This window comes from Belonocnema kinseyi, chromosome 5 (genome assembly GCF_010883055.1).
Source record: "Belonocnema kinseyi isolate 2016_QV_RU_SX_M_011 chromosome 5, B_treatae_v1, whole genome shotgun sequence".
Taxonomy (NCBI): domain Eukaryota; kingdom Metazoa; phylum Arthropoda; class Insecta; order Hymenoptera; family Cynipidae; genus Belonocnema; species Belonocnema kinseyi.
Window position 1 is genome coordinate 43,007,445 of NC_046661.1, and position 8,593 is coordinate 43,016,037.

The window sequence follows — 8,593 nt, forward strand, 5'->3', positions numbered from 1 at the left end:
ATATGTGTGTGTGTGTTTATTTCTTGTTTTTGTTTCATTTAGTTTAGACCTAAATCTTTGATTTTATAATAACATGCACGCTGCGCGAGCACATACCCGTTACGAGCCACGCGCCCAGAGCGCGCGGGTACGCTCTCGCGCTTCGCGTTCGTTTTCCTAAGTTTAATGCGTATACTTTAAATACATTTTTTCAAATATCAAATAAAAACTGTGATTTTAACTTCTAAGGAACTACAGCCATAAATTTTACCAACAATTTTTTTCGATTTGTTTTTAAAGAAGGTTCTCAAAGCACCTACGGCTTTGACGATTACATTCTCTTTACGAATCTTGTTCCTTTTTTTAAACTTTCAAAATGTTGAAAAGCATGTGACTTTTTTAATTTTCCTCAAATTTAAAAATGTCATAAGGATAATTTGCAATTCTTCTTGACGTGTACCAGAAAATTATACAACAAATTTTTAAAACTGATAAAAATTTTTTTCTTTTAATTTTGAAATAGTTCTAAGTTTTTGAATTTTTTTCTGATCGAAAAATGTAACTGCGATAGTTTCTAAAAGACAAAAGGTCTAGAGCGGCACGTCGCACGTCTAATCGACTTGAAAATGTGCATGCAATCAAGTTGAGTTCGATGAACTTTCATCTTAATGCGGACTTGATTAATGGACCCGCGGGCCTTTGCGAGTGTCGAACTTGGAACTTTCCAAGTTTGTAGCATCGATCTTCTGAAGCTGAGAGTAGACTATTTTCTTTTCAACATAACTGCAGTACTGGCACGCGATCTCCGTGAGAACGACCCTCGAACGTAAAGCACTTTGCTTTATTAATTAGAGACAGGCACATCTATAAAAACTTTTCTAGAAGACTAATTTTTAAATTAAAACATATTGATCAGATATTTATAAATAATAGTCTGCAGACGCGCCATTACTTTAGCTTCATATAATAATTGGAAGATTATTGTAGCAAAATTAATTGTTTTTCAAGATTTGAACAGTTGGTTGCAATAACGTTGTACATAACTTTATAAGGATGAAAATAATTAATAACAGGGGACTTGTAAATATTCAAAAACACCGTTATTGCAAACAACCGTTAACTTTTACTTAAACCGTCATTCCATCCTTTAGTAAAACCATCATACGAAGTTATCTTCGCTTCATTTGTAATATGCACTAATTTTTTTTGGTACTGTTTTATAAAATATTACCACAAGAAAATTAGGATAAATTTGTACACCTTGTGACCAAACCATTCTTCCATCTCACTTTCCACACTGTTATATACTTTTTAGAATCCCATTTTTCTGCCTGTAAAACTTTCGGATCCATCCAAACTCATCCTCTTAGAAATTGTCATTTGATCAAATAAGTCATTATTAAGGCAACTGCGTCACAAAAAAGGAAGCATGTCACTTAATACGTCAAACTTTTTCCAAACTTCAGGTACAAAGATTTAACATGCAAACAATATATCTCTTAAAGTTTACAAACGGTTTAAGAATAGCGAGGGAAATCTTGATTCTAATTTCGAAAAAAAATTATTATTACACAATTAAGCCATTTCCATTTTGGGGTAGGCATGACTCACTCTGTGGGGAAATAAGTAATGTGAGGAAGGGATATCAAATTTTTTAGATCTATCAAGAATTCTGATGTTATTTATTTGAATAGCACGTTCATTCCGCAACACTTCTTCGACCCAGGTTGCTGATCAATCTTTATAGCAATCAACCCAAGTGAAGATCCTCACAGAGTCGTTATGTAAGTTTCAGCACTTGGTTCCACTAGTGTCTAAGATTTTTTGTTTCAGGCGTCATGCACTCTACATACATTCATTTTATTAACTATTTGTCCCCAAGCTTTTCTGCCCTGGCATACTTCTCTAGCTTCTTTTACGTCCATGCAATTTTTTATGTAGGCTCTCGTGTTTCGGTGGCTTCTTATGTCTCTTCTAACTAGGGTCTTATTCACACATTCTAACCATTCTTTCCGCGGTCTGCCTCTGGGCACACTGCCATTTACTTTACCTTGATATACTTGTTCGTTAGTCCTTCATTTGGCATTCTCTCAATATGCCCGAACCATCTTAACCGATTTCTTTACCATGTGTCTATTAGCGTCTCTTCTGTACCACATTCTTTGCGAATTATTTCATTACTCACTTTGTCCATCAGAGTTTTCCTGCATATTATGTGCAAGAGTCTCATGTCAATTGCATTAATTTTACTCTTATCTTTTTCTTGATAGGTCCATGTCTAGCTACCGTATAACTCAGACGGTATAAATATAGATGTATGTATTGCCATTTTAGCTTTATTTGATATATTTTTACTTCTAATAAGGGGCCCTGCTCTACCAATAACCTTCTTATTTTCGTTTATGCGTCTATCTAATTTCTCATCTATCTTTCCGCCCCTAGTAAAGAAGCTACCAAGGTATAGAAACTTATCAACATGTTCAAACGGAGAAAAAGGTCTAGTTGGGTCAAATAGATGAATCAAGTTACGCGCGTCTTGTAAATTTAAGACAGAAGTTTCGTTACTCCTACTCAATGTCTTGTAAGCAATCTAGTAGATTTTACCGACCTATCGTGTTATTTCAAATATTTCCAATAACGAGATATTTAGTAACAATGCCCCACCCCCCTCACCACTCCCTTTGTTCCTCCACCCAACACTATAAACCCTCAATAGTCTTCCCTCTAGAGTCTAGTATAGTGGTCGGCAAACTTTTTGCTTAATTTTGAGTTATGGTGAGGCTCCACCCGACTTAATTTTTTTTAGTATTTTTCGGTCTATTCATGTACCTTAGTATGAGTGAGCTTACTCCAGCAAGGGTCCTTTGTCCACATGCATGTCCAAATAAGGAAATTTTAAAACTTTTAATTTTTCAACTAGCGATTTGAAAATAGCACTTTGAAAATAGCCCTGGCTGCCCTACGACCTACTTTCAGGGCAGTACCTGCGAGCTTGGCCAGACCACCCCTTTCCTCAGGGGTCCTTTGTTAGAAAATGGGGAAAAAATGTGACATTAAAAAATTCGTAATTTGGCAATCAGTGACTTGAAAGTAATATATTTAGAATCTCCGTATTTTTCCGATTCCAAAGACATTTAATTTACCTCTAAAGGTTGAAAATTTGAGAAATATTTAGTATTAAATTGACTGTAAAGCTGATGTTTTTTGATATTAAACTCCTTCAAATTTTTAACTTTTCTAGGCAAGTAATGGTCTTGACTGGCTTCCCTCTCGGGGGCTGCCCGGCCCGGGGTGGCATCCCCCTGCCGGGGCAGCCTCATCGGCCGGCGGCACTAGTTTGGGAATCGCTGCCATAGGGTACAGTCAAAGTGCAGTCTGTGTCGATTTGCCCCCCCCCCCACGGTTTACGTATGTATTTCGACAAATGACACTTGAGGTAAATTTAATATTTCTCTTTTTTCTATACCAGCGAGAGTAAGGTGAATGCACTTATTACTCCTTGCAAGTCAAAGTATAAAAATTCATTATTTATTACATTTCAATGAAGTTAGAACGATAATAGGAGCAGGAACGATAACAGGTGCATTTACCTTACGATTTCGCTTTATATTATTTGAATAAAAAAAATCATGGTCCACTGTGTACATATTTAGATAAAGAATTATTTTTTGTTACTAAATAAATGGTTTTGCATAGAAAATTGTGTATATTTCTATCAAAACCTCCAACATTCACACCTAAAATAATGCATGAGGTCATGTTGAAAATTAAGGGTTTTAATTCCGTCAAAATTTCTTGCAACGTAACGGGCTAATTTGCACGGCTGAATAATCAAAAACTGTTGGAAGTCGTGGATTTATGCACTATCTTTTCGAGAACTGATCGGAAAAGCTTAAAATGTTAATATTCACTTCGTACCAGAAGAATACTAATTATGAACTTAAAAGTTGTTCTATCCACCAGCCACCTCGTAGTTATTTCCTAATTTGGAAAGGCAGATTTAAAAAATACAAATTGACCCCGCAAGAAAGTGAGTCACATTATACCCTTTGCTTCCATTTCCGCGCCAATGCATACCCCGCTTCACGAAGAACCCATATGCAGGCGACGTAAACGAACTCGAGTTTGTTGACACTATTCAAGCGGCTTCGCGACTTGTGCATTTCGATTTTACGCCGAAGTAGAACCAAAACAATTTTCAACGACTATAAAGAAATGTTTGCGCGACAACAAACGCTGCACCTTGGGAATCAAGCCCGTTCTCTGTATAGTTGGAACCCACGAACAAGATCAAAGCCATTTGATTACGCGATTTTTGTATGGCGAAAAGTGGACTGCAAGCGAAGCACTTAAACAAAATCCTCCATTACTTTTCTTATATCCTCCGCTTCGCTGACACGCACAACGGAGAAAAAAGAGAACGATTCAATTTTCTAAATGTACACAACATTTATTAGCGGTTACTTGAACTATTGAAAATGGCGCCTAATGTCAGAATTCACATGTAGATAGCAATGTGCCGGTGAAAGTTTCAAAATGCGAAATTTATGATCAATGAAATTTAAACGAAACTTATGAAATTTATAGAAATTTAATTTGCAGATGTATATTGATACTTTAGAGAATTTTTTTAGGGTCCTTCACGGATATGAATTTTATTTGATTGTTCTATTATATTATATAATTATATACGTGCATAATTATTAATTATATTGATATATTACATATTAGAGTCAAAACAATCTACCTGCTTAAGACATTGCAGATAAGTCGAAGCCAAATAATAAGTTTCTTACTCTCAAAAAATTAAATTATTTATTTTTAGAATATAAATGATTTACATGAATATATATATCAATAATCCTTGAATTGAATAATAAGAATGAATTTATTTGCCACTTATTTTTTCCCATTTTTAATTTAGTTTAGTTTACTAACGACCGACGCCTTCATACATTGTTTTAGTACCGGCAACTGTAATGGCAATTTACACGAAACTGCAGTTAGAAAATAACAATAAAATTAGATATAAAATATAAATAAGTTGTACGTACAAAATGAATAACATGTCTTGAATTGAATTATTATCAATCATGATAAAAATTTCAAACTTTGGAGCTTTTATTGGTATTTCAGGTATCTGTATGTTAGGTTATTAGCGCAGTTCTTATAATTAAAAAACTCATCTTAAATGTACAATAGGCATTTTCCATCTATAATTATTATAAATATTGCTAAAAATGCTAAAGTTTCAAAAAGTACAAAGGACCCCGCACTAAATGTATGGGAAAATTGCTTTCAGTGGATTTAGCTGAAGCTTTGTAATTTTTAAGATTATAAGAGCCGGATGAAATATCCGTGAAAAAAATCCAAAAAATGGACAGTTTTAGCGCTATGGGGCGCTTCTCAAAACGATCAAACGCTAAGCGCCCAAGATTTTAACTTGCGAATTAATCACTTCTATAAAGGCAGAGATGGTACCCAAAGTAACATTATTAACTAGTGCGCACATATCGTTAATAACATTCTACCCATCGCAAGAGGGTTGAACGCTAAGCGCTCAAGATCAGCGAATAAAACCAATCCTAGTAACTTTAGCGACAAAAGCGATGTCACTATAAGAATCACGCATCAGAAAGTAGTCAGTAATATGTTTAGCCAAATCAATGAGTTACATTGCGCACTTCTCAAAACGATCAAACGCTAAGCGCCCAAGATTTGAACTTGACTAAGTAATTACTTTTTTAAAGACAGAAATGGTATCCAAAGTAACATTAGTAACTAGTGCGCACATCGATAATAACAGTGTACCCTTCGCCAGACGGCCGAACGCTAAGCGCCCATGATCAGCGAATAGAACCAATCCTAGTGGCTTTAGCGACACAAGCGATGTCTGTATACGAAACGCGCACCAAGAAGTGGTCAGTAACATGTCGACACCGTTGACTCATATTGTCATTCTTTTGGCTAAACATGTTACTGGCCACTTCTTGATGCGTACTAGTTACTAATGTTACTTTGGGTACCATTTCTGCCTTTAAAGAAGTGATTAATTACTAAAGTTAAAATCTTGGGCGCTTCGCATTTGACCGTTTTGATAAGCGCGCTATGAGTCAATGGTGTAGGCGAAAATATGACAGACCACGATCTGAACCGTGATTTCTATGTTGACATCGCTTTTGTAACAAAATGTGTTGTAATTCTTTTTATTCACTGATCTTGAGCGCTTAGCGCCGCATAGCGCTAAAACAGTCCATTTTTTTGGATTATTTTTTACGCATATTTCATCCGACCCTTATAATCTTAAAGATTACAAAGCTCACTCCGACCTGCTTCGATGCAGATCGGAGTGCACCAGTGCAGGATAACCAAATACACTATGAATGAGTTGCAGAGTAACATTCGGTCCATCCCGGTAAGAAGCCTGGCATTAATAGGTATTACAAACTTTGAATTCTTAAGAATGCCGTTTCTGTCCTTCGTTTTTCAATCCTCATTAGAAGGCGAAAATAATAAAATTTCAATCCCTTTTAAAGCTGATCGGAGCTGCCAAACGTAACCACCAAGAAATTAAAAACACAATTTTCGCTTAAAGCATTAGAAAGCGCTCTAAAAGCATGAAATTTCCCAAATCTAGTAGGATTCTATACAAGAATACATCTCTTCAGCGTAAAATGTTCGATTTATTCAAATATTATCAACTACATTAATATAAAGTCATGATAAAAAATTCAAAAAATTATTTTTCACCAGAACATTCAGTGTGGAAATGAATCCTGACATCGTAAAATGACCGCTGCTATGTTTTAAAAAGCTTTTTACCTCAGTAGAAGTATTCAATATTTCTCACGTTACCAGTGGATGAATGCAATTATTCAATACTTTTTAATGCAAGCATTCTTACCGGGTATGTTTGGGAGGTAGCAATCCGGAATGTTTTCTATTGTAGAGTGTACGTTTTTCTTTAGCTTATACTTTAAAATAATCTCTTCTTACAATTTTTCTTTATTTTTCGTGTGCTACCGTGAGGAGGCCTACTTTGGAAACTTTGATCAGCATGGATAGATTCAACCACACGTAATGCAGTTAATACTCACACAAAGCTAATTAATAATAATTTAAATAAGTTATGTAGAAAAAAACGCCGGCCCTTCTTTAACAGTTTTCGTCCCTCAGAAGAAACTCGCAACTGGTACTGCTTACCTTTTAAAAGTAGATTCTCAGACGAAATAAGTTTGTAAAAAGTAATCCAAAGAGCAAACAAGTGAGGAGTATTGAGAAAATAATCAGAATCAAACGAATCTTTTCGTGCTAACACTGTATAAACTAGACACTGGGATTGTGACACTTCATTGAATTTCACAAAAATCGTAAAGAACAGAAAAAGAATGGTCGATTGCACTGAAGTAACACTTAAACACACGACGGCACGCAGTTTTTCACTCACTAAAACGCGACTGGACACATGAGAGCGACACCACTTTACACAGTACCGTCACATCGGAGCGGCAAGCCGAAACTAGCGCGACGAGCAGCCGCTTACGTCGGCGAGCCTATACCTTCCCCCACTGACGGCAAACTTTTACACGGCCGAACCAACCCGATCTCTTTACAGTTGGGACCTCTCTCATATTTCTCCCCCCAATCGTCTCTCTCACTCACTCTCTCTCCTTTCCATCACCAAGTCCCCCCTCCCTCTTATGAGTCTGGATGCCTGGAGCGAGGCAGCAAGATAGGCCTGTGTGGCTATTCTGGCCTCGACTCTGGTTTAACATTTGCGTTCATGCACTTGACTGATTTCGATCATTTGTACCTTTTTGGTACTTTTATACCCCTGGAACCATAAAAATACAATATCAGTCCTCATATTCTCAGAATTTATCGCTAGATGGTTTCTACTTTTTTCCACAGATCTCCACGTTTTGAAACTGCCCTCAATGCGAAAATAAAGTTTTGGCGATGGCGTCTGCCTGCCTGTCCATCCGGCCGTCCGTCCGTAAACACGATAACTCTCGAAAAAATCCGCCTTTGCATTACCGGTCTTTGCATTACCCTCCACATTTGTGCACAGACCACAATGCGAAATTTTCTACATTATGTGTTAAAAACTGTTATATCAAATGTCTATTACAATTTTTTTGTGTTTATCTTGGTGTGACGAGAGGGTCACGTGACCAAACCTGGTCTTCAATTTTTCTTTCCCAACTTACGTCTAAACGAAATGAGGTATTGCTCTGAAAGTTTGGGAAATGAAAGAGGAGGTAATAAGGTCCATGTCTCTGTTTTGTTCCGGTGGAAATTTTGAGAAAATTTTTTTTTAAGAAAACACCAGTGGAAGTTTTCTCTCCCAACTTACGTCCACACGGAATGAGATATCGTGTTAAATCTTTGGTATGATAAATAAAAGGCATGCAAGAATGTGTCTCTGGTCCTAAATAATTAGAATATTGAAAAAAGTTTTTTTTTTAATGACTATTTTGGAGAAATGCCGACCGTGCTGTCGTCAAACCCTGCAAGCAAATTGCAATGTTGTCAATGGGCTAGTTATGAGGTTTATATTTATCAAAGTGGGGCAAAACGACAAAAATCGCTCACGAACATTATGCACAAATAA

The 8,593-nt window shown here is 36.3% G+C and overlaps 1 protein-coding gene across 1 annotated transcript in view; it reads right to left on the reverse strand.

The window, feature by feature from the left end:
• Nucleotides 1-7,462, reverse strand: part of LOC117173134 (fat-like cadherin-related tumor suppressor homolog) — a 982,814-nt gene extending 975,352 nt beyond the window's left edge. The window contains exon 1 of the mRNA XM_033361532.1: nt 7,183-7,462. The gene's annotated coding sequence lies outside the window, so the exon portion shown is untranslated. The remainder of the gene's footprint in view (nt 1-7,182) is intronic.
• Between the last annotated feature and the right edge of the window lie 1,131 nt (nt 7,463-8,593).